The sequence below is a fragment of the Mesoplodon mirus genome, assembly GCF_964341445.2.
Source record: "Mesoplodon mirus genome assembly, chromosome: 12".
NCBI classification, from domain to species: domain Eukaryota; kingdom Metazoa; phylum Chordata; class Mammalia; order Artiodactyla; family Ziphiidae; genus Mesoplodon; species Mesoplodon mirus.
In genome coordinates, this window is record NC_138988.1 from 3,221,236 (window position 1) to 3,243,343 (window position 22,108).

Genomic DNA, 22,108 nt, shown 5'->3' on the forward strand with positions numbered 1-22,108 from the left:
TGGCCATGGCAGGATTCCTCGACACCTTGAGCCTGTGTTTCCTCATCTGTGCAACTCAGGGATGAAGCTTCTAGAAGTTTATAAGTTCCCTTTCAGTGTAGGCATGTTCGAAGGCAAAAGCGTTTTTTTTTGTAGGGGAGGGGGATGGCGCAGGTCCCTCCTCCCCTGCGGGTGAGCATGCGGCTTGAGCTGGGATCCCATTTGTGTGGCAGGTAGGGACGGGAGAAGGGGAGCCTCCCGCACTGTCCTCTGGTGCTGCCCCTGGACAGACACACAGGAAGACAGACGTTTATCGAGTGCTTACTGTGTGCAGGGGCTTCCCCAGGGCCCCACCGGACAGACACTTGAGGCAGAAATGCGTGACTGGCACCCAGAACACAGCTGCGTGGAGAGAGAGGTTGGTCGTGCAGAGGAAAACCCTCAGCTGGGAATGCGCACTGTCTTTCAGGAATGATTTGGGGGCCATAAATTTTCGGTAGCACGGCAATCTGCAGAGTTTTCATAACGCTGAAGAGTTTAGACTTGTCTCGAGGGGTAACAATTTCACCCAAGTAATACACCAGCTCCAACTATTTGTTATTGCAAAGGTGGATTTTTTTTTCCCCTTAAGGTGGAATCCTCCTCAGATTTCATGCTCTGCTTTAACATGTTTTCTTTCACCCGAAATATGAATTAAAACAGCCCACGAGATGTACAGATGGAGGAGGAAGGAAACAAGGCAGAGTGTGTGCTGAGCGTGTGTTCTGCGACGGCGCCTGGCAGAGCACACTTTGGCCGGGCCCCCGGCCTTGACCAGCCCCCCACCCCCACCGCCTTGGCAGCCCCTCCTGCGCTGGGTGGGGCAGGACGGACCCCCCCTTTCCGGCTCTGTGGTCCTCATGACAGCTGCCTTAGATGCAACCATGTGACATACCAGGAAAGGGAGCCTCGGGCATCCAGCAGGCTGCCCAGAGTCTCACAGGTGGGCCTTTGGGAGCGAGATTCACACTCAGGGCTGTGTGACTTGAAAGTGTGTTTTGAGGGAGCAGACATCTCTTTTGGGGCAAATCCCTTGAATCCCTGCTTATCTCCAGTGGCCAAGAGAGCGCTCTCTCCGGCTGGAGTGCCTACTTCGAGTGTGGACGAGATTGCAGGGAGGGGATATTTTACATAGTTGATTCCGCGGGGTGATTTGACGGCTCCTTGAGCACCCTAGAAGCCCCGTTTCCATGGCGACTGTTGCTGTGCCGCTCTTGGGCATTTTGATCCACTCAGTAAAGCAGGCCCTGAAAGGATGCCAAAGAGGACACTTTCTGCTTAAAAGCGGGTCATTTGCATGGCATTTGCATATTTGGGGGTTGTTCTTCCCAAACTGGGGCCAGCTGACACAGGGAGTGCGTTGTCTGCAGAGCCTGACTTGACAGAATAAAAAGGGTCAGAATCCTGCTCTGTGTTGACAGAGGGGCTGAGGCTGAGCTGGAGAAGGGCAGGCTCGGGGCCCCATTGCGGAGCCCAGGTCCCTGCAGGCTGTCCCGTCCTGCAGGGCTGGGTCCACTGGTGGGGGTTGAGGGGGCACCCCAGGAAGGCAAAGTCCCACTCAGTCAGCCAGAAGGTTCTCTGAGCAGGGCTGTCGAGATGAAGCCCTTTGCTTTTGCCTTTGTTAGAACACTGGGTGCTTTATATGCGTTAGCTCCGTTCTCTAGTGAGTAGGGAGGGTTTATGCTGCTCTCCAGGTGCAGAAAGGGGCCGCCACTTGCTCCATGACAGGTAAGAGGACCAAGTAGAGATGGGTATGTGAACTCTGGGGGAAGGCAGGATCTGGTGAGCTCAGGAGGCACGCAGAGGGTGTTCCAGGATGGGGACAAAGCCGCGGAGGTGGGTGTATTGGTCAGCTTGGGCTGCGTGACAAATACCACATTCTGGGCAGTCTCAATAACAGACACTTATTTTCTCACAGTTCCAGAGGCAGGGAGTCCGGGATAAGGTATCCGCAGAGCCAGCTCCTCCTGAGGCCTCCCTTCTTGGCATGTAGACGGCCGTCTTCTCCCTGTGTCCTCACGTGCTCATCCCCCTGGGCTGTCAGTGCCTTCCTCTCTTGTAATAAGGACACCAGTCAGATTGGAGTAGGGCCCACCCACATGACCCCATTTTAACTTCATTACCTCTTAAAGAGCCCCATCTCCAAATACAGTCCCATTCTGAGGTCCTTGGGGGTCAGGACTTCAACATGTGAATTTGGGGGGACACAGCTCACCTGCAAATGGTGGAGGTTGTCATGGGGGTGTCCGTGGGCACACTGAGAAGGGAACGAAGAAGTAAGAGGGTGGGTGAGTGAGAGCGTGGCTTGGGGAGCTTTGAATGCCTGGCTGAGGGTCTGTGTGATGGACACATGCCACAGTCCCCAGAGCAGGGAGCTTCAGGATGCAGCGGACATTTGGAGCCAGCTGGGCTGGTGCGGCTGGGTTGCACTGGGTTGGAGGGCCTGCGGGAATGACATCCCTTCCAGCACACAGCTCAAGTGTGAGGTCCTCCTGTGCAGGCCAGCTTTCTGGGGGCTGATGGGCCTTCCAGTGCAGGGAGAGTCACTTGGTCTTTTAGCCTGGCTTTCCCCCCAAAGGGTGAGCCTCAAGCAAGGGTTTAGGACCTGGTAGTTTATTTTGGGGTGGGATCCCCGGGACCAGGAGTAGAAGACTGGGGTGAGAGATGCAGGGAAGGGGACAAGCCATCCAAGGGGTGTGCTGAGCTGCTCTGGGCACCAGGGGCCCATCCTGCTGGGGCCCCTCGGGAGCGTGCCCGAGGGTGGAGAGGGGCTCCCGCCGCTCGTGCTCAAGTCCGCCATGTTGGGGGGCAGTGCTCCCTGCCCTCCCAGGTTTGCCCTGTGCCAGCGTGGCTCTGGGTTGGCCGTGCCCCACGTGGTAGCTTCACGAAAGCCCACGAGAGTGAAGCCGGGACAGCCTGTGAGGGGTTCCGGTTACACCTTTACAGAGCTGGTGGTCATGCCGCGGCCGGAGCAAACATGTGGCCAGAGCATGAGGTGGGGGCTGGGGGGTCCGAGGCACCTTCCAAACTGGCAAGAAGTCTAAGCAATGGAACCACCTGCTTCAGGGAGCCAGAGTCCCTGCCAATGTTCATTTTTTGGACAGAGGCTGACGAGTGCGTCTCCTGGGCCAGGCTCCATGCTGTGCCATGTTGGGCACCAGGCGATGACAGGGGCCATGGGAGACCACCCAGGGGACCCTGCTCCCCTCAGTGAGGAGGTGGCAGAAGTGATGCCTGCCGGAAAAGGCGTCCTCCACGTGGTTCATCTCCACTCACTGGCTGGATGATGCCAGGGCAGCCACCAGGCTGCACAGGTGCTGGTGCCCAAGACGGGTCCCCAAGTGAGTGCGTGAAGCTGAGCTCCTTGGTCAATGACAAGAGTGAGAAAAGGCCTTTGTCATGATGAGCCGCTGAAACTTTGGGGCTGTTTGTTACAGCTGTCAGTCTTCCCTGACTAACACAGAGACTGCTTATCGGAAGTGCAGTGTCACCGTAATGACCTCAAGGACGCAGCATTGGCTTGGTTGTTGAATGACTGACTGTGTGGAAACTGGTCAGTCTTTGAAATCTGGCATCCATGTGACGAAGTGGTGAACCCGTTGGGAGCATTGCCGCCCGGGATAACTTGGAAGGCCGAGCACGTGGGCGCTGAGCCTATACCTCTGGGGGAAGTGATTGAAAAGAATTAACGGATTAGTGTGTCTTGGCCACTGTTGGCTGCACTTGGCAAGATGTTACAGGAAAGAGAGGAGCTCAGGATAGCAACAGCTGGTTTGAAGCAGAAACAAAAGGGAATAGAGAGGAGGTTTTCAGTGCTGGAAAAGCCAGCGGCTTCTGGATCTGAAACACTAGGAAATCAGGTTGAGAAAAACTTCAGGCTGCCTGAAGATTAGCTGAAGGATGTGACATTTCCACTCAATTACGTGGCCTCGGGATTGTCCTGAGGAAGGGGAGAGGGAGAGACAGGAAGACAAGGAAGCAGGAGAGAAGTGACCAGGGCTTGACAGTTACATCTAGGAGAGACCTTGGGCCTGGTCGTGGGCACATAGACTTGACTGGAGGCAGATGGATCAGAAACCTAGGTTTGGAGGGAATTGCATTTTGCTAAAGAAACATGGATCCTGGACTAAAAAGAGTTTTGACTGAAGCTTAAAACCACCCTCGTGCCCCCCACTCTCTGGAAACTCATGGAGGAAAATGGATGAGGAGTTCTCCAGGAGAGCAGAGCCGGGCTCTGGGCAGGGGCTGTCCTGCGTGACCCCTGCCCCATGAGCTCCCACTACACTGTCTTCTGTCCTTCCCTCTGCCCAGACAGAGCTTTCACTGTTATCTCACCATCATGCAGTGTGTGTGTGTGTGTGTGTGTGTGTAGGGGGGCAGCAAACATGTTTCCTCTCTAGTTCAGAGGCCACCAGGCCATGCGGTGACTGGACGGGACGTTGGGTACGGAGACATCTCTGTTACCTCCTGTCCCCCTGGGTGCTCCATGAGGCCATATTCCCTTGTACTTAGCCAGGGTCGTGTGACTGAGTTATGGCCAAAGGGATGTGGGCAGAGGGGTGCACCCCACCTCCAGGCCTGGCCCCCAGACCCTGCATTAGCCTCTGGATCCAGGCCCAAGCTGGATGAGGCCAAGGAGACCTTGGGGACCACATGTTGAAGGGGGAGGTGCCTGGGTTCCCGGGTGACCACGTGGGGATGAGCCGTGGGCCCCCTGTGTGAGCTGACGTGATGGACAAGGATGTGACTTGGGGCTCTTTGTTACAGGGTTGACTCGTCCTGACTAATGTACAAACCTATCTTGCCCGTCTCCAAACCTGGCTGGTGTGTAAAAGCCACACTCTTGTCCTACAGAAACCTCGGGGATAGTCCCATTGCTCACAGGGCCATCACGTCCCCTCCCCACAGCCCCCGGGCCTGCACGCCGGACCTCTCCTGTCTTTCTGAGCCTTTGTCTCCTCTCGCTGCCCCTTGCTTTCTCTTCGGGTCACATTTTCTTTTCCTCAAATATCCTGTGCTGTCTCCTGCCTCGGGCCTTCCTCCTGTGCCTTCTGCCTGGAAACCTCCAGCACTGCTTTATTGTGTTCACCCTGCGACCTGTCAGATCGTACCTCGGATGTCGCACCCTCAGGGGAGGGTTCTTGGCACTCGCAGACTGGATTAGGTCCCCCTCCCCGCCCATATGTCAGTTTTGGATCTGAGTTACAATCTCCCAGAAGCCACCCTGGCTCGGCCAGAAGAGGAATGTTCTGGAAGTTGTGCTAATTAGATGCTAATTGTCTCTCCCGTCGTTCCCCTCCTCCCGCCCTACAACGGAGCCCCAGTTTGGTTCAGAGGGACCGTGTACCTTTGCAGCTCCTTTCCCAGACTCTCTGGCCATGGGTCCCAGTTCTGGCCAATGTGATGTAAGTGGGCGTCTACTTAGTGGGTTCTTAAAAGGCTATTGTTTTCCTAAAATTGCCAGCCAGGCCTTGCCTCTTCCCCTCCCGTCTTCCTCCTGCGGCCTCTGCGAGGATGCTGGTCCAGGAGCTGACAGGAGCCCGTGCCCTTGCAGGCGTCCTCCTCCAGCGACTATCCTGCCCGCAAAGGAACACAAACCCTGTCTAGTCCTGCATGCAAATGGGACTTTGTTACGTGCAGCCAAACACATCGTACCTAATGCAGAAGGCTTTTAGAGGTCCAACAGAATGGATGGGAAGTCCAGAGAACCATGCTTGGGACACTTGGTACCCAAGGCCACTGCTGCCAGAGAACACAGCCTCCGTCAGGGCCTCAGGGACCACGTGAGGACGCTGCTCCTAGGTTCTTGGCATGAATCCAAAACCTCTTGCCTCTCAAGACGTGTTTCAGATCCAGAGCCCTGGGCAGGGCAGTCCAGTCCTGCCTCTGTCAGGGCAGGGGGAGGGGACACCTGGGCCCCTGGTTCCCCCAGTGGGAGGTCAGGGCCTGGCAACCACCTGCTTTGGACTCTGCTAACTTCCCCTGCTTTCATCATGGTGATTCTAAGCCAAATCGTGAGGCAGGGGGATGGGCACAATATACAATGTACAGTACAGTATTAATATATTGTAGTATAGTCACCGTGCTGTGCATCTCATCCCCAGGACTTACTCATCTTATAACTGGAAGTTTGTACCTTTTCACCCCCTTCACCCATTTTGCCCACCCTCCCATCCGTCACCTCTGGCAACCATCAGTCTTTCTCTGTTTCCACGAGCTCAGCTTTTTTGTTGATTCCATATATAAGAAAGATCGTATGGTAATTGTCTTTCTCTGTCTGACTTATTTCACTTAGCACAGTGCCCTCAAGGTCCATCCATGTTGTCACACATGGCAAGATTTCATTCTTTTTAATGGCGGAGTAATATTCCATTGTGTGTGTGTATGTGTATACACACACGTATATCTATACAAACACACACACACACATATATATATACACACACACATACTTATATCTCCATACCTTCTTTATCCATTTGTTTGTTGGTGGACTCTGAGGTGGTTTCCATGTTTTGGCTATTGTAAATAACACCATGATGGACATAGGGGTGCAGGTATCTTTTTGAGTTAGTTTTTTTTGTTTCCTTAAGATAAGTACCCAGAAGTGGAATTGCTGGATCATATGATAGTTCTCTTTTTAGTTTTTTGAGGAACCTCCATACTGTTTTCCACAGTGGCTGCACCAATTTACACTCCCACCAATAGTGCACGAGGGTTCCCTTTTCTCCACGTTGTCACCAACACTTGTTATCTGTTGTCTTTTGATGATAGTGGCTCTAACAGGTGTGAGGTTATATGTCATTGTGGTTTTCTTTTGCATTTCACTGCTGATTAGAGACGCTGAGCATCTTTTCATGTACCTGTTGGCCATCTGTACGTCTTCTTTGAGAAAATGTCTATTCAGATCCTCTGCCCATTTTTTAATGGGGTTGTTCAGTTTTTTTGCTATTGGGTTGTCCGAGTTCTTACATATTTTGGATATTAGCCCCTTATCAGATATGTGATTTGCAAATATCTTCTCTCATTAGATGGTTTGCCTTTTTATGTCATTGAGGGTTCCTTCGCTGTACAGAAGCGTTTGAGTTTGATCTGGGGGCACACCTTGAACGCCCACCTGCCGCTTGGGCTGCTGCCATGTTCCTGAGACCACTCTGGGGACCCCACCCTCCCTGGAGCCGCCTTTCCTCACTTACCTGCCGGCCTCCGGACCCCAGCAGCCCCGCAGGCTCGTCCAGCCTCCACACAGAGGTTCAGGCTGGGGCCGCTGGGTTCGGAGACGGGTTTGCCGAGCCCCCCTGTTCTCAGAAGATGAAGTGGGGGAGCTGAGAACCGTCGGGCAGGGAGGCTGGCGGTGAGGGGTGTGTCCAGGCGCCGTGCTGGTGTGCATCCCGGCCTCAAGTCCTGGATCTGCAGTGTGAGTGCCACAGAGGTAGCACTGCGCACGCAGAGGGAGCCCAGAGTCCCCGGCAGCCTCGCCCGACCCGCAGTGAGGTCTCCCCACTCGGGGAGCTCAGGCCCCCGGCTCGAGGTGGGCTGGTGGGCCCTGATAGCAGGCGGCCTGCCACCCCATGGGAGCAGTGGCTGGTGGGGTGTCCCCGTGCAGGCGAGTGCTGGTGTGGCAAGGGGACGGGAGCAGGCACGCGGGGGCGGTGCAGGAGAGATGCTGGACTGTGGGCCCTGGAGGTGGCCTGGAGGGGCCTCCCAAAGACAGGACAAGATTGAAGGATGCACGTCTCCGGGCTCCTGGGAAAGGGGGGCGTCCCCCCGTTGACGGTGATTCAACTTCTGTCAGAGGAGGACTCAAAAGTGAATTTAAGAGCTTCCCTGGTGGCGCAGTGGTTGAGAGTCCGCCTGCCGATGCAGGGGACACGGGTTCGTGCCCCGGTCCTGGAGGATCCCACATGCCGCGGAGCAGCTGGGCCCGTGAGCCACGGCCGCTGAGCCTGCGCGTCCGGAGCCTGTGCTCCGCAACGGGAGAGGCCACAGCAGTGAGAGGCCCGTGTACCGCAAAAAAAAAAAAAAAAAAAAAAGTGAATTTAAGATATCGAAAAATCTTTTAAAAAGTGTCTTGAACATCGGGGCTGTGGATTAGGTATCATCCAGTCTCCGCACTCAGCTGTGGCCATGGTTATTTTCTCATTGCTGTTTCTGTTCAGCTCTGGAGGAGGCAAAATGGGATTGTGTGTGTGTGTGTGTGTGTGTGTGTCCCATGCATCTGTGTGCCTCTGTGTGTGTGTTTGTGTTTGCTTTTAATGTGTGTCTGCAGGTGTGCATGTCTGTGCTTATATGTCTTTGTGTGTGTGTGGATGTGTGTATACACCCTCCTATGTGTGTGCATGTGTTTGTGTGCCTTCCTGGTGAGTGTGTTGCCTACACCCAGCCTGGCTGTGCACAGCTGCCCTCCCTCCATCCCCAGCCCCAGAATGCTGTTTTGTTTCTCACCCTTTCATATTCAAATGCCAGCCTGGCTCCCAGCATCCCAGGGGATTTATGGGCTGATTGTGTATTGTGGAGCAGGGTGAGTGGGTGAGCTCATCACTGGCTTGTGATGGTAATTCCTGCCTGGACCGGGGACCAGGGCCTCCATCTGCTTCAGAGGGGCCTGCCTGGGTCCTGCCCCACCTCCACGCCCCTCATCGCCTGGGTGCCCGAGCTGTTCATTCAGTCCAGAAACAGGGAATAAGACAAGTGACAACAGCAACAGCAGCGACATTTATTTATTGGGGCCAACCGTGCTGGACATGCTTCTCAGCCCTTTCAAGGTTCCCCTCGCTGTAGGTCGATTTGAATGGGTGAGGAAGCAGAGGCAGAGGAAGATGCCCACGAGCAGACAGCTACCACCACACTGGGCGCCTGGCTAGTGGCGGGTGGGCAGGGCAGAGCCTCTGGGTGGCGGGGTGCCCTCCTCCCTGCTCCCCGCCAGCCCCAGCTTCTGCCCAGGCTCTCTCCCTCATCCGCGCCATTCTTCTTTATCATGTGGCTTACCTTAGCCCTGGTCTCATCTCCTGTGTCCTGGACGCTGTCCTCTCTGCCTCTGGAAGCTCCCCCATCCTCAGCACAGCCGCTGGGATGTCTTGCCTAAAACCTCCTCCACTCCTGGCCTTATGCCTTCCGTGCCTCCCCACTGTGCTTCAGCCGAAGCTCAAATTTCTCCTGGCATTTAGAACCCACTGGCATCTGGTCCTATCGCCCAGCTTCAGCAGGGCTGTTCCGGCGCGGGTGGAGCAGGTAGAGGGCAGAGCTGGGGCCGGTACTGAGCTCCTCAGTGGGAGAGGCGTGTAAGTGGGGCTTTGACTGGACTTGGATCTGACCCCGGTGTCCGTGGTGGGAGGTGGGCATTCAGGCAGGAGTAGCTGGGAACAGCTGCTCCCACCCTCAGCAGCAGGATGGCCCAGCCAGAGGCTGCTCGGGCACTGACCCTCCGTATCCTGGGCTTGTGTGACCTCAGATGCCCCTGCTCCACCCCTGTCTGCAGGGGAAGGGGAGGAGAGAGGCTCTCCTTAGGTCCAGACTGTGGGCCACATAGAGGAAGCCAGAGATTCATGGACGCAAGGGGCTGGGTGGAATTTAACCATGGGGTGGATGGAAAGATGGATTGGGGTGGAGCTTTGGAGTCAGATTCTCCCGGGTTCGTCTCCCTGCTCTGCCAGCTGCCAAGTCAGCAAACCTCTTGGATCCTCAGTTTCCCCATCTGAGAAGTGGGACAACAACACTGTAACACAGAGTTGCTGCTAATGCCAAGGGTTCCGTCAGAGAAGGGTCTGCATTTAAGGGCTATTTTTTTAAAAAATAAAAATGGCATTTCTACAGCAGGCAGCTGTGCATTTGGGACCCCCGTTTTTCTCAGTGGAGTCCTGGGACACTGTCTTCTTCTGCCTTTGTATCTCTCTGAGCCTCAGTTTCCCCATCCGTGAAAAAGGCATGATGCTGGCCCCAGCCTTCTTACGGGGCTCTGAGCGTTAGCCAGCCAGCCTGCCCACCTCCACCTGCCCGATCCTGAGGCGTGAGTGTCCGAGGGCTGGGAAGAGGGGTTGGGGATCCTGTTACTGTCGGCGGGTCCAGCTCCCAGACAATGGGAATCGTATTAACCTTGGCCAGGGAGATCACCATCTGTCCAAACAGTGGGCACTAGGCAGCCCGCTGGCCGAGCGTCTGAAGCACCAGGCGGCATCGCCTGCTCCCTCTCAGGCACTTACTCAACAGACCCGCCTGGGGTCCACCCTCCCTGGGGTCCACCCTCCCTGGGGTCCGCCCTCCCTGGGGTCCACTCTCCCTAGGGTCCGCCCTCCCTGGGGTCCACTCTCCCTGGGGTCCGCCCTCCCTGGGGTCCGCCCTCCCTGGGGTCCACTCTCCCTGGGGTCTGCCCTCCCTGGGGTCCGCCCTCCCTGGCCTCAGTGCTCCTCTCTGCACAGAGGGTCTCGACTGGTCTCCGCCAGGTGGCAGCCGCGAACAGTTCCTCCCAGGCCCTTCAGATCTGATTTTTTACCACTTCATTCATGTGGACCTATTTTCTGCCCATCCCAGTGCTGTCGGCTGAGGATCCAGGGACGGACCCCCAGCCTCTACCCTGAAGTGCTCCCCATCTCATTAGGAAGACAGACAGAAAGGCCATCAATGACAGTGTGAGGCGGTGAGGGCTGTGAGGATGAGAGTGAGGATGGTTATGAGGATAATAATCAATAAAATATGATAATAATAGTAAGTTACATGCCCACCATGTCCCAAGACGTTTCTAAGCACTCTACATGTACTGTCTCATATAATTCTCACAACAGCCCTGGGAGGAGAGTCTTGTTATTTTCCATTCTCATTTTTCAGGCGAGGAACCTGAGGTACAGAGAGGTTAGGAAACTTTCCTTGGGTCAGAAAGCCGGTAAGTGGTGGATCTCAGAGCAGTGAGGGAGCCCAGAAAGGGGGTGATTATATCCTTCAGGGGGAAGGGGAAGGCTTTTCTTAGGAGGAGCCATTTGACCTGGCCTTTGAAGGATGTATAGGAGTCCACCAGACAAAAGCAGTGGGAACAATTGTGCAAGCCTGAGGCAACATAAAGAAGCCAGACTTGGCCCAACCAGGCCCATCCTTCTGGAAACCACAGGGCATCACGGGAACCAGGCAAGGAAGGAACCACAGCCTGAGAGACAGAAGTGGGGCAGGACCCAGGAGGGCCGTGCATGGGCTGAGAAACCATCTCTGTAAATGAACCGTGGTCTAAGAGGGAAGTAACGGTGAGGGTGCTCAGATACACCCCTCCCCAGCCACTCCAGGATCCTGGTCCTCTGTGAGGGGCAGCCCCACCCCAGGAGAGACACGGGGGGTGGGGTGGAGGGTGGCCCTTTGCAGAAGAGCAGCACAGGGGGATGAGGCTTTGGGAGAACATGGCTCTTGTATATTCACTAGTTCTTTATTTAATATTTTGATATAGGGCATGTATAGTTTTTCCTCCAAACTAGGATAGTTTGAGAACAAATGGGACCTCATTAATCGGTTGCCCCAGGATGAAGGCTGTAAATCAGGACAGTTTGTCCCACAGCACAGATGTGATCTACCATGCGCTTTACAACTATTAACTCATTTAATCCTGACAAACCTTATAAAGGGGGTTGCTATTACCCCCCTTTCCAGATGAGGAAACTGAGGCACAGAAAAAAAGACTACTACATTAGCACCCACTGTGTGTTAGAACTGAGCTGGGCCGTTTCACATCAATCCATCTAACCCTGACAACAGCTGTGTGAAGGATGTTTTGGGAACCCCATTTACAGATGAAGAAACTGAGGCTCTGAGACCCAACCCGAGTCCAGGAGATCCCCAGTCTCAGCCCCTCTCACTGCCTGACAGAGTCTCCTTGCTGAACATTCCAACCCAAATCTCTTGCCTGCTTTTTTCTTTTCTTTTCCATTTCTGCCGGGTGGATTGCAGCAGGGAGAGAGGTGTGGCGCCAGCAGAAAAATGCATGTATTCTTTTAGGTGAGGCGGGAACAATGAGGGGTGGAGGGGCTTGGCTGCACGAGCCGGGGCTCTGGGTGGGCTGGGGAGTGGACAGTTGGCAGCGGAACTGCCGAGCTGGAAATCTGGGCTCAGTGCGCGTTCCCTCTCTCCCTCAATCTCTCTCTCTCTCTCTCTCTCTCTCTCTTTCTCAGGGAAGCAGGTGCACAGAGAGCGCCCCTGTGGATGGGGCAGTCTTTTCTGAGCAATCCCATCACCCAGGGCTGAGTTCTGGCCTTGTGTCTGTCCTGCCCATCACTGACTTGCTGTGTGACTTTGGACAGGGCCCTTCCCTCTCTGGGCCTCGATGTCCCATTTGAACTCCAGGGACTGAGATTCAAGGGCCTCTTAGAGCCTTGGGCTCTGTAGCTGGCTCTGTAGTGATTAGGGACTCTGGATTCAGGGTTAGGTGGCCTGGGTTCAAATTCAGACTCTGCCTTTTCAGATGTGTGTCCTTGGGTAAGTTATTTAACCTGCGTCCGTGTTCTGCCCTGGAAAATAGGACAGTGATCGCGATGATGATAACTATGATGATGGTAATGTCGTCTCACTGGGGTGCAGTGCCTGGCCCAGAGCAGGGGCTGGGCTGTGTTTGTTATTTTTACCTTCTAGGGTAAACGTGAGAACAGAGGCTCCAACGGAGGAGGCGGGCTGCCCTGGATGGGGTCTTGCATTGAATGCCTACAAGTCCCTGCACAGGAACTGGGGTTGGCGGGGAGCTGGAGGTCTGGGGGTAAGGACAGGAGGGAGTTCCTGGCCAAGGGCAGGCCCAAGCTGACCAGGCACTGGACAGACAAGACATTGTGTAGTGACAGGAGCCCTGCCAGCTGAGAGAGCCTCACCCAGCCCCCTCCTGGGACCCAGTGCCTCCATTCCACGCCCCAGTGGAGGTGGGGCGTGGGCCCTGTGGCCAGAGCTGGAGGGGACCACCGCCCCCAGCCAGCCCGGCGACTCTCCAGTCTCAGCCATTTGGGCGCCACCTTGGAGTTTTTTGCCCCGTGAGTGAGCATTACTATAATTTATTTCATGCTTGTCTTAATTTTAAATTTATTTTTTCATTTAATTTTGGGGGGATCTGAGTTATACTCACATGGTTCAAAAATCAAAAAAGTTTCATGAACGCTTTCGGGACAGTCCGCCTCTGGCCCCGTCTCCCACCACCTGGCCCCTCCCCATGGGCCAAGGCTATTATTCTACATCAGTAAATACAATGCAAAGTATGTATTTGATATATTTTCCCCACTTTAAAGACAATCCAAAGCATGCAGTGCACACCGTCCTACAAGGTGATTTTTTTCTCTTAATATGATTTTGTAAATCAACTTTTCTACTTAAATGAACTTAAATGAAAAATATATCCCGCCACTTCCTATAAACAGAAGGTAGCCATGCCACATGGGAACAGAACAAGACTAATACATCCCAGTGGAGTCCCGTGGTTGGTGAGAACTCTGCACTCGAGATCTACCTTCTTTCTGTTCCAGAGGGACCAGCAAATGTTAGAGGGAAGCTGAGACATCCATCACCAGGCTGGTTTTTTTTTGTGTGTGTGAGATAATCAAAAGGACTAAAAAGGTTTGGATGGCAGATATCTTTCCCACCTTGGAATTCGGGGTATTTAATGCAGCATTTTCATCCCGTCAGTGGTGTCAGCTCACCCTTCGGGAAAATTTCATCTAGTCCAACAATGCAGTCATCTGAAACAGGAGTCAACTGAGGCTCAGAAGGTGGGGAGGACTTAAAATGACCCAGTTCGTTTGTGGCAAAGCCTGGAAGAGACCTTAGATCTCCAGGGCCCCGGCTATACTCCCTGGGACAGAATGAATGGGGTTTTCTTGGAAAAACTATGCCTATTCCCTGCCCTACCCCCCAGCTCCTCCCTCACCTCACAACTTCATTTAGCCGACCTCTGCTGTTTAGTCTAAGTCATATAATTCGCTGGTGTACAATTATTCATAGTATTCCATTTTGTTTCTGTGAGGTTGGTAATAATGTCCCATCTTTCATTTGTGATTCTAGTCATTGAAGTCTTCTCTATTTTTTTTACTGGTTCATCAGTCTAGCAATTTTGTTGATTTTTTTTTTCAGAGAACCAGCTTTTGGTTTCATTGACTTTCCCTATTTTTCTATTCTCCATTTCATTAATTTCCTTTTGAATCTTTATTATTTCCTCCCTTCTGCTTACTTCAGAAGAGTTTGTTCTTCTTTTATCAGTGTCTTAAGGTAGAAGATTAGATTATTGATTTGACACTCCCCTTTTCAAAATCTAGGCATTTACAACTATAATTTTTTTTTCCTTCTAAGCACTGCATTAGCTGCATCTCACAAGTTTAGGAATGTTGTGTCTTTGTTTTCATTCATTTGAAGTATTTTTCATTCAAAGTATTTTCTAATTTCCCTTATGATTTCTTCTTTGCTATATTGGTTATTAAGGAGTGTATTGATATCTAATTTCAGTCCATTGTGGATGGAGATCATAGTTTGTATTATTTCTATCCTCTTAAATTTATTGAGGTCTGTTTTGTGGCCTAACATATAGTCTATCCTGGAAAATGTTCCATGTATACTTGAGAAAAATGCATATTATGCAGTTGTTGGGTGGAGTGTTCCATAGGTGTCTTTTAGGTCTAGTTGGTTTATAGTGTTGTTCAAATAATTTATTTCCTTTTTGCTCTTCTCACTTGTTGTAGTATCCATTTTGAATACAACAATTTTTATTGAAATTTCCAATTTTTATTGACTTGTCTATTTTTTTCCTTCATGTACTTTGGGGCTCTGTTGTTAGGTGCACATATCTTTATTTATAATTGTTATATCTTCCTGATGGATTGACTTTTTAAAAAGCCATGTTTATTTCTAGTAATGTTTTGTTTTAAAGTCTATTTTTTTCTGATATTAGTGAACCCATTTCAGCTTTCTTGTGATTGCTTGTTACATGATATATCTTTTTCCTGCCTTTCACTTTCAATCTTTTTGTGTCTTTAAACCTAAGGTGTTTTTCTTGTAGATAGCATGGAGTTGGAACTCATTTTTCAAATCCAGTCTAACAACTCTTGCCTTTTGATTGGATTATCTCAATCACATTTAACGGTATAATTGATACACTTGGATTTACAGTCTGCCACTTTACTTTTTGTTTTCTGTATGTCTCATGTTTTCCCTGTTCCTCTATTTCTTCTTTACTGGTTTCTTTTTAAGTGAATATTTTCTTATGTAGTATCTATGTTTCTTTGATAATTTTACTATATGTTTTAAAATTATTTCCTTAGTGGTTATTCTAGGGCTTACTAAATACATATTATCTTTTCAAAATCAGCTTCATATTTATACTAACTTAATTCCAGTGAGAAATAGAAATGTTACTTTATGTAGTTCTACTCACTGTTTTCCGTTTTTGTGATACTGTTATACATATTCATCTAAAACTATTACAAGCCCAAGAATATGTTATAATTATTACTTTATAGAATTTTATGTCTTTTAAAGAAGTGAAGAGAAAAAAGAGGGTAAGTATATGTTTGTAGCTTCTGTTATGTTAACTTTCTTATTTATCATATCTAGTTCTTTTCATTTGTTCTGGTGGATATTATTTACTATTTGGAGTCATTTTCTTAGGCCAGTACAGCTTTGCTTCCACCCACCTTCTTGTACTTTTATTGGCATTTCTACATTTAGAAATAAATAAATACATTTATTGGCATTGACTTTTCTATATTTTATAGGCCCAACAATACATTATATACATATTACTTTATATAATTGCTTTTAAAATCAATTAATAGAAGAAAGGAGAATAAATATGAACTTATACTAACTTTGATAATTACACAATTAGTTTTATCAGTCCTTTCTGTAAAATGTGAATATAGGATTCTTGGTTCACAGTTTTTTCTTTGAGCACTTTGCATATATTATCCAATTGCCTTCTGGCTTCCATTATTTCTGATGAGAAATCAGGTGTTAATCTTATTGGGATTCCTTTGTAAATGATGAGTCATTTTTCTATTGCTGCTTTCAAGATTTTCTCTTTGTCTTTGGATTTCAGCATTTTTACTATAATGTGCCTGCTTGTGGATTTCTTTGTGTTTATCCTGTTTGGAGTTTAATGAGATTCCTGGATATATAGATTAATGTTTTTCAATAAATTTGGGTAGTTTTAAGCTATTTTTTTTTGAAAATTTTTTTGTTCCTTTCTGACTCTCCTTTCCTTCTGATACTCCTATTACATGTATGTTTTGCTTAATGATGTCCCATATTTCTCTGAAGCTCTGTTCATTCTTTTTTTTTTTTTTTTTTTTTTGTTGGAGGTAGGAGTTTATTAATTAATTAATTTATTTTTGCTGTATTGGGTCTTCATTTCTGTGCGAGGGCTTTCTCTAGTTGTGGCAAGCGGGGGCCACTCTTCATCACTGTGCACGGGCCTCTCACTATCGCTGCCTCTCTTGCTGCGGAGCACAGGCTCCAGACGCGCAGGCTCAGTAACTGTGGCTCACGGGCGTAGTTGCTCCACGGCATGTGGGATCCTCCCAGACCAGAGCTCGAACCTGTGTCCCCTGCATTAGCAGGCAGATTCTCAACCACTGTGCCACCAGGGAAGCCCCAAGCAGAATCTCTTGATGCGTAGTTCTGGTGCTAGGAGTGGGGCAGTGGTGAACTTCTCTTTGAATGACACCCCAAATTTAGGGCCTGAGTGCTTAGTGTATGTGGGGAAGCAGTCCAAGGTCTTGGCTTACCTCTCTTGGTGTGGAACCCTTGCCCCATGAGCTGGAGCAAGGGTAAGTGGGTCTCCGTGGATCTGTGCCCAAGGCAGAACCTCCATGCCATGAGTGGGGACTGAGTGAAAGAAGGAAGGAGTCTTTCCCTCTCGGCTGCACTTGCCTGCAACTTAGACTCAGCAACAGGTAGCTGGAGTAAAACAAGAAATGCTGATGTCGTTCTCCTCTTGGGAAGATAGCCCCCGACTAGGAGCTGGGGAAAGAGGAAACCCTGTGTTCTTGGCTGTACCAGTTTGTCTCACTGAGCTGGGAGTAGGATGGGATGGAGTGGATCTTGGTTTAAATACTACAGATTCTTGCTGTTCTTACTAAATCTTAGTATGTTTTCTTGAATAAATGTTATTCATTTCCAGATACTTTAAATGTTTTGTTTTATTTTATTTCTTTTAATTTTCACCTATTTCTCTGGCGAGTGGTCCATGAAAACACTCACGCTGTCAAGCTAGAAGTGGAACTCACAAAGATATTGTCGTAAAATAGTTTCTAGAAGCTATATTGCTTTGCCTTTCATATTTAGGTCCATAGGTCACCTGAGTTTGATTTTTGTATATGATGTGAGGTAGGGGTCGAATTTCTTCTTATCCCATATTGAAGAAACGGTCTTTTCCTCATTGTTCAGATGAGTCTTCTTTGTCATAACTCAGATGTCCAAATATGGCTGCTCTACTTATCTATTCATCTATTCTTGTGCCAGTACCACACTGTGTTGATTACTGAGGCTTTGTGATTAGTCTTTATATGTCTCTTGGCTGTTCTAAGCCTCTTGTATATCCATACACATATTACAATTATCTTGTCAATTTCCACCAAATAATCCTCTTGTACTTTGGAACTGCACTGATTGATTCTTTAGGAATTAAGAGTGAACACCTGAACATAGTTATTTAGGTCAAGAGTTGGCAGACTGTGACTAGCTGGCCATATCTGCCCACAGCCTGTTTTTGTAGGATCCTCAAGCTAAGAATGGGTTTTACATGTTTAAAGAGTTGTTTTAAAATAATATGCAAAGGAGGCCAAATTGCTCAGTTTTGATTGCTATTATTTTGTTTAAGAATTTTGCATTTATGTTCATGAGTACTATTGGCCTATAATTTTTCTTTTCTTATGATGCCCTTGTTAAATCCAGGGTGCTGGTATCGAGATTATGTTGACCTCATACAACTAAATTGGAGAGTTTTCTCTCTTTTTCTGTTTTCTGGAACATTAGTGGAAAGTAAACTTTGCTTCTTTCTTATGTATTTGGTAGAATTTTTCTGGGTTTTCAGGGTGGAAAATATTTAAATACAGATAGACTTTCTATAATAGTTATAGGTCTACTCACATTTCTGTTTCTTATCTCAATTTGACATTTTGCACTTTTCTAGGAGTTTTTCCATTTTACCTATATTTTCAAATTTATAGCTATAAAATTGTCCATAACATCACCTTATCATTTTTGAGCCTCTGCAGGATCTGTAGAGATGTCCCTTTTTTATTCCCAATATTAATAATTTGTGTCTTCATTCTCTCATTTCCTTGATCAGTCTTATAAGGAGTTTATTGGCTTTATTATTAGGCTTTTCAAAAATATAACTTTTGGCATTATTGATCCTCTTTATCATATGTTTCTTGTTTTATTAACTTCTGTTATTTTCTTTATTATTTTCCTTCTATTTACTCTCTTTGGATTTATTTTGTCATTTTTTTTTTCTTTTTCTTTTTGCGGTATGCGGGCCTCTCACTGTTGTGGCCTCTCCCGTTGCGGAGCACAGGCTCCGGACGCGCAGGCCCAGCGGCCATGGCTCACGGGCCCAGCCGCTCCGCGGCATATGGGATCCTCCCAGACCGGGGCACGAACCCGCATCCCCTGCATCGGCAGGCGGACTCTCAACCACTGCGCCACCAGGGAGGCCCTATTTTGTCGTTTTTCATCAAACTTCTTAAAGGTTCACTGATTTCTTTCCAGCTTTTCTTCTTTTTAAATGCTAAAAAATTTTAATTCATGTTTAAGCATTGCGTTAGCTTTGGTCAAAAGTTTTGATATGTAACATTTTCATTATCTTGTAGTTAAATATGTTTTCTAATTTTCTTCATGATTTCTTTATTGACCTATTTGTTATTTGGAACTATATATTTTAACTTCCAAAAAATGAGAATTTCCTAGTTATTGATTTCTATCTTAATTGTATTGTGGTCAGAGAGCGTACTCTAGGTGATTTCAGATCTTTTATACGTGTCAAAACTTGCCTTACAGCCTAGAGTATGGTCAATTTTTTGTCCAACTGTGCTAGAAGAAAGAGAAACATTTTGTACTTGTGTGTGCAGTGTTCTATATGTGTTAATTAGGTCATGTCTGTTTGCCATGTTGTTCACATCTTATGTATTCTCACTGATTTTTGTGTTTTTGTTTTATCAATTACGGAGAGAGGCACAATCTGCCAATATGATCATGGACTTTTCTGCTTCTCCTTGTATTTCTGACAATTTTTGCTTTATATATTTTGAGGCCAGATTATTAGATGTTTTCAAATTTAGAATTGCTATGGAGTTCTGGTATACTGAATTTTTAATAGTGTGAAGTGCCCTACTTTATATGTCTACTAATGCTTTTTGCTTTAATGTCTACTTTGCTTGGTATTAACATAATTGTACCTGCTGACTTTTGGTCTTATTGTTTGCCTGCATATGCTCCATTGTTAATTTTCAATCTATTAATTATCTTTTATTTCCTTTATATCTTTTGAAAATAGCACATAGTAATAGTTTTAAAAATCCAATCTGACAATGTTTTTCTTATAGTAGGAGGTTTTTAGTTAATTTACATTTTATGTAATTGTTGCTACATTATTGATTTCTTTTTGGCCATGCCATGTGACATTCAGGATCTTAGTTCCCAGACCAGGGATTGAACCCGTGCCCCCTGCATTGGGAGTGCCAAGTCTTTTTTTTTTTTTTGCAGTACATGGGCCTCTCACTGTTGTGGCCTCTCCCGTTGCGGAGCACAGGCTCCAGACGCCCAGACTCAGCGGCCATGGCTCACGGGCCCAGCCGCTCCATGGCATGTGGGATCTTCCCAGATTGGGGCACGAACCCGCGTCCCCTGCATCGGCAGGCAGACTCTCAATCACTGTGCCACCAGGGAAGCCCGGGAGTGCCAAGTCTTAACCACTGGACTGCCAGGGAAGTCCCTACATTTAGGTTTAAATTTAACATCTTACCAAGTGCTTTTTAATTATCCAACGTGTGCCATTTTCCTTATTCTCTACTTCAATGACAATTTCATTTATCTAAGAATTCATAAATTCTTATTTATTTAAGAACTTATCCTTGTTAATTTGGAAAGTATATACTGTTTTAATATTCTTTTAGTAGTTACCCTAGAGATTACAATAGGCATCCTTCATTTATCAAAGTCTAATGTTAATTGGTACTTTACCCTTTCCTGGACCATGCAAGGACTTTGGCATATTTGCATTTAAATTAGCCTCTTGACTTTTATGCTGTTGCTGTCATTTATTTTAATTCCATATATATTTTAACACTGTAATATTACTTGTAGTAGTATTGTCAGTATTCATTTAGACTTATCTGCATATTTTAAAAGTTTTTGTTTTGAGGTATTTTTAGACTTACTTAGTAGTTGCAAAAATTGTTCAGAGAGCTCCCCTGCACCCTTCACCCAGCTACTCCCAATGATAATATCTTTATAACCACAGTACAGTGAACCAGACCAGGTGATTAACAGTGATGCAGTGCAATGAACTAAACTATAGACCTTATTCAAACTCACCAGTTTTTACATACACTCCTTTTATAAGGGGTGGGAAGGAATGTACTTATAGTTCTATGAAATTTTATCACATATGTAAATTCATGTAACCATCATCACAATAAGAATACAGAAGTATTCTATGATCTCAAAGAAACTCTCATGCTACCCCTTTATAGTCACACTCTTCCCTCAACCCTAACCCCTGGCAACCACTGATCTTTTCTCCTTAATTATAGCTTTGTCACTTTGAGAATGTTATATAAATGGAATCATATAGTATGTTACCTGAGATTGGCTTTTTCCTCCGTCAGTGTAATGTCTTTGAAATCTATCCAAGTTATTGCATGTATCAGTAGTTCATTTCTTTTTATTTCTGAGTAGTATTCCATGATATGAATGTATCATTGTTTGTTTAATCATTCACCTGTTGAGGAACATTCTGGCTGTTTCCAGTTTTTGCCTGTTACTTATAAGGCTGTTATGAACATTTGTGTAAGGTTTTTATGTGGACATAAGTTTTTATTTCTCTGAGGTAAATACCCAGGCGTGTGGTTGTTGAGCTGTATTGTAGTTTCAAAAGAAAGTGGCAAACTGTTTTCCACAGTAACTATAGTATTTTACACTTCCATGAGCAATGTATGGGAGATCCAATTTCTCTATATCCTCACCAGCACTTTTCCTTATTTTTAATTTTAGCTGTTATAATAGGTGTGTAGAAATATTTCATCCTGATCTTAGTTTGCTTTTCCCTAATGATAATGATATTGAACAACTTTTCATGTGTTTATTCACCATCCATATATACTCTTTGGTAAAATGTCTCTTCGTGTCTTTTGCCCTTTAAAATTTGATTGCTTGCTCTTCTGCCTGTTTTTTTAATGTGGAGTTTTGAGAATTATTTATATATTCTAGATATGAGTCCTTTGCCAGATACATGGTTGCAAATACTCTCTCCTGGTCTGTTCATTTTCTTTTCATCCTCTTAACAAGGTTTTGCAGAGAAAGAGTTTTAAATTTTGATGAAATTCAGTATATTGATTTTTTTCCTTTTATGGATCATGATTTTAGTGTCAATTTAAGTACTATTCACAAAGCCAAGGCTTTCTCCTAGGTTTTCTTCCATAAGCTTTATAGTTTTATGTTTTGAATTTAAACCTATGATCTGTTTTTGCACTAAGATGTGAGGCTTAGATCTAGATTTTTTCACCTATGGATATCCAGCTGCTGTAGCATTTGTTAAGAAGACTAGCGTTCCTCCACCAAACTGCTTTTTGCGTATTTGTCAAAAATCATTTGGCTATACTTGTGTGGCTCTATTTCTGAGTTCTGTGTTTTGTTCCATTGATCGATGTGTCCACCTCTTCACCAAATACCACACAGTCTTGCTTACTGTAGTGATATGGTAATACTTTATCTGATATTAAATAGCTATTCCTGCCTTCTTTTATTTAGTGTTTGCATAATATAACTTTCTCATCCTTTTACTTTACCCGTGTCTTTAAGTGAGGTCCTTGTAGAAAAGCATGTAGTTGGGGTCGTGTTTTTATTTACTCTGCCAATCTGTCCTTTAATTTAC